Here is a 4,868-nt window from a genome sequence, read left to right on the forward strand (position 1 = left end):
AGAGGACGACTCCATCCCGGGTTGCTGCACATCCCCTCCGGGCTGCCGGAGCAGCACCCTGTGCATGGAGTAAACGTTGGCTCCGGCAACCTGGACCCCGACGTGGCAAGCAGCTGTGCTAGCTCAAGTAAAAGGAAACGAAAAACGATTGCAACACACCCTTGTTTTGTAAAGAGTCACCCAAAATGTGACTTTCCTGGGGTGAGATTAAAGTAAGGAAGAATTCAGAGCAGGAATCAAAAGGAAATAGCTGCCCTGTGACTGGGACGGTGGGGACAAGGACGCTGTTCCAGGCAGCAGTAGCTTCAGCAAAGGCTGAGACATCCCCGTCCTTCCAGCCGTGCAGAGCAGGAGAGGGAGGGACAGGCCAAAGCACGGGCAGTGGAAGACAGGGAAAACCAAGGGTGTTTGTTTTGCAGCAGTTTCCGAGACGGATGCAAGGAGTAAGGGAAGGGAGCCGGGGGAAGCATTTTTGGCAGCCAGGGACTGTGGATTTTCATGCTGAGGCAAGCCCCACGGGGAACCGCGCAAAGCCAGAAGGTCTGCCTGGCTTCTGGGGCCAAGAGGGGACGTGCCAGGGCTATCCCGCAGGGGAAGGGACACAGGGGACACGGGGCGAGGGAAGTTCAGGGCTGACTCGCACTTTGAATTTTGAAAGGTGACAGATGAGACGGTGGTGATCGAGGGGGGACCTTTACTCAGGCAGAGGCAAGTCTGTCCCTTATGCCTTCAACTGGAAAAAAACCCTGAAAAATCCCTAAAGACACGCGTGTGCCTGCCAGAGTCTATCGGCAGAGGGCAGTGACACCCGCACACACACGCGTCCTCACACACGCACATCCCCAACACATCACTGCCAGCCTTTAATCCATCCTGCTTTTGCTGCTGTCACAGCAAGGACACCCTTCCACCACCCCTCTCCAAACCAAACGCATTCGGGTTATTATCTGAAAGGCATACTGCAAGGGATGCTGCAGGCCCGACATCTGGCTGCTTTTTTTTTTTTTTTGCCTTTTCCCAAAGCCCACGTGATATTTTTCTATGTGCTTCAAAGCTGGGGTTTGTTTGTTTTTTCAAAACCAAGAGCTCCAATTCCAGCATCTGCGAGAAACCTTACAGGAAATAACCCGTGTGCACAGAAGTAGTTGAGTGAACACGCAATAGCAATATTTATCTTTCCCTTCCGTATAACGGCGCAGACGGCACGCAGTGCTATTGCTCCTGTCACTCACTGCATCCCAGCAGAAAAGGAGACGGGGGAGTCGAGTTGCAGGATCAAAAGACTTCACTGAGGCTGAGTGGGGAAGGGGAACGGGAGAGACGGACGTCGGGCAGGTCAGAATGGGCAGTTTTATGTGGCAATGGGGAGCAAGGTTTTGGAAGAGGGCAGCCAGGAAGGGCACGTGGGGAGAGGTCTGCATTGATCAGCAGCGGAAACGTTGTGAGAGGTGGGACAGAGCAGAGGAAATGCAAGGAGGTAGTGCCGAGTACCACAAAGCGGCCAGCAGCTCCAAGGTGAAAGTCCACAGAGGTCCCACTCAAAGCAACACAGAGTTGGTCCGTCAGGGTTTAGGTACGTCGATATACAGAAGTATGTTTTCTCTCAGCATATTGTCCTGGGACAGCATCCAATCCCAAAAAGGGAGGAGAGCTGGCTTTGGGTGGAACCCACGTGAGGGAAGGATGCCCATCACAGCTAACTCGTACCTAGCGAGACCAAGACAGCAGCAGGTTCATCGACGACTTTGCAAGTCATTTTGGGAGAACACTTAGAATTTTCAGGCTTAATTTCTGGCAGAAGTGCCAAGATTTAAGCCACATTTAGGAGGTCTAAAAATGCCAAACGTGCAAAAACTTCTGCCCATTTAATGACAAGCATTGAACAGCCTCCTAAAGGAACTGGAGAACTTTTAAAAGATGACAGACAAAAGCTCTGAAAAGGTCCCTGTGGAGGAGTCCTGTGTGCTGGGAGCACTGGACACGAGCTAGATCTGGGTAACTCAACTGGCCTTTTAACCAGCAGCCTCCTAAATAAAGCTTCCCCTCTCGTTTCAATGGTAGAGGTTCTCATCTCCTGTTGACTCTGTGGTGGATGGATAAAAAAAGTGAAATAGCTCCTTTCACACAGGACTCAGTTACCCACCTCACACTGAATTATTTCAGTTAATTTTTATACGCTTTTGGACATTCTATGTTGCATTGAGTCAAACTCACATAAAGAAGAAATTATCTTGGTGGATTTGGCTATGTTTGCTCTGACATGCTGTTTAAAGGAAAAGAAACACTTCAGCCAGGCTCCTTGGTTAAACAGGATCAAGGAAATCCAAGTACAAGAATTCAGACCCTCAAGGCAGCAGGTGAGAACTAAAGTAGATGTGTCCAGTGTTGAAGAAATGACCCTCTCCTGACTGAGACATTCAGTAACGACCTCTGCATGTTCTGAAAGTACAAAAAGAGGAAAATAACTGCACTCTCAGTTATTGTTTACTGATTACTTCAACAAGAAATCTTCCCCAGCTGTTCGTCTCAAACATGCACAAGGAGAATTTACAGGGAGAAGATGCAGGAAATAGGATGATCTGGGGATGAAACAAGGAGGCAGTTTTGGTGTCCCGAGGGCTGTGCTCTTATGGGGAACATGGCTGTACAGGCACCCCAGAACGACCTTCACTCTCAACCCGCTGTCTTGAGCAAGTGGTAACACGAGCTCTTACAAAGTTGATTTATCTTGCTGAGGGTGGTTGTTTGCTTTGCCCGCTGGCTAGCCAGGAATTCTTGGTGGCTTGTGACAGAATTATATGTCATGCTCCTTTCGGTTTCCTCAGGCTTCACCCAAAGCCACTTCTAATCAGAGAAAAGGCTCCCAGTTCATATACACCACACTTCAGATTAGAGTTTGTCTTACTGTCTGGCACTGAAGACAAACAATTTCTGCTCTGGCCGTAAACCACAGACTCACTCTTTAGCAGCAAAATTCTCATTCAAAACTTTCATTTGGGCTCAGGCTTAGACCTGGTTCCCACGCAGACAAGTTTAAACCTTCAGCTTGGTACAGACCAAGCAATCATCAGATACCTGACTTTGAGCACAGCGTAGTGCTTTCAGGATGGATTAATGCCGGGCTAAAGAAACCAATATAAGCAGAAAGGCCACCAAGAATTCGGCGTCCTTATGCCTACTGCCTGGCCCGTGCTGCAGTTCAGTGCAAACTTTTCCCAAGGGACTGAGAGCACTTCCCCTGTTTTCTGCATATCCCTTCCTCCGATGGACAATACTGGGCACGGCAGGAAAAGGAAGCGCATATGGTTTGCACTCAATGACGGATCACTGCAAGGAAAGGACACGGAGAGGCTGTGGGGTTTTCAAGGACCCTCTCACAGCAGAAGTCTGCAATACAGGAGGAGAGTTGTGTAGCTGTACAATATATGACATTATGCAACCCCAGTAAGCGTCCTTTGACTGCTTACTCTTGCATTTCAGTAGGACTTCAATAAATGCAGTTGATAGTCTACGATATTCCACAGGGAAATAAAAAAGGATAAACTACCAGCATTTGAAATTTTTGTGGTGCAGCAGTTCGTCTTAGCAAGGTGTATAATGAAACTTCCAATAAACCATCACCCAAAGGAATAAGCCTTTCTCTCTTATACGATACCAACACAAGTGTTCACACAACTAAGCCTTGTTCTCTTATACGATACCAACACAAGTGTTCACACAACTAAGCCTTTTTCTCTTATACGATACCAACACAAGAGTTCACACAACTCATGTGACAGAAAGCAGCCCGCATTTGGGCATCGTGAGCATCCCGTAAAGATCAACTCAAGACAAAATGCAGTTGTGCTTATAAAAACATCAACATTAGCTCTTTCGTTTATCTGCGTGGCAGCAATATTGCACTTGCTAAAATAAGAGACACAGTCCATCTTCCAAGAAGATTACAATCATATAAAAATCAAGTCTGGAATCATCCTTTGCCTGCCTGGGGCTGCATTTAAAAATGTTATTCCTGGCCTGCTCCACTTAAAAGATCTCCACCTGTACCATTTATCCAGCCGATGCGCAGTCTGGCTACTGGGCTACAACAGACATACAGCCGAGTCCCGTGGAAAAACATCACGAAAAAAAGAAATGATGTGTCTGCCTCTTGGTTGTAAATCTGAAGACGATAAAGCTGCTTCAAAACGTGCATCGCTACATTGCTGTCAGCCAGAATCCTGGTTTAGAATGGAGAGTGGGAACGGAGGGGGGGAAATTACCATTTTAAGAGGCCTTTAGTGTCTCTTTTGTTTCCACACCGTGTTTGAAGACAATCTGAAGTCAACTGCCAAACTGGCCTGGACTGCAGAGCGCGGCTTGGTTTGGTGAGACCGCTCAGGCAAACGCCGGTGCCAAAAGCTTTATCAGGATTTTGGCATCACACACGCAGCAGGAGTTCATGCCGCACCGCACCCCTCTGCTCCATCCTTGAGGCTCTTCGGCATCTTAAAACAATAGCTAAGGGAAGAAGGCATCGCAGCCATTCCCCCTTCTACTCCGTAAGGCTCCTCGTGGCTGAAATGAAGATGCTCTTGACAGAAACGTCAGGGAGAAGGCACGTAGCACGCCAGAGGCAGCAAAGAGCATGGGTAGCGCTCTTTGAATCAGTGGACAGACTGCAAACGCGCCTACCACGAAGGAGAGCGCGAAGCTGGTCGAGCATGACTTAAAGTCAGTCAGGATAGCGCCGTGAGGTGCCTCTCCAGGCTGACCCTGGCCAGGCCAGGGGACAACCCTTGCCCTGAGTGGAGGGGGGGGACGGACGGACGGGAGCCCCAGGCCCATATTAGTCACCACACACCACAGCTCCTCTGCGGGGTCAGCCT

The sequence above is a fragment of the Pygoscelis adeliae genome, unplaced genomic scaffold (assembly GCF_000699105.1).
Source record: "Pygoscelis adeliae isolate BGI_AS28 unplaced genomic scaffold, ASM69910v1 Scaffold414, whole genome shotgun sequence".
Classification (NCBI taxonomy): Eukaryota; Metazoa; Chordata; class Aves; order Sphenisciformes; family Spheniscidae; genus Pygoscelis; species Pygoscelis adeliae.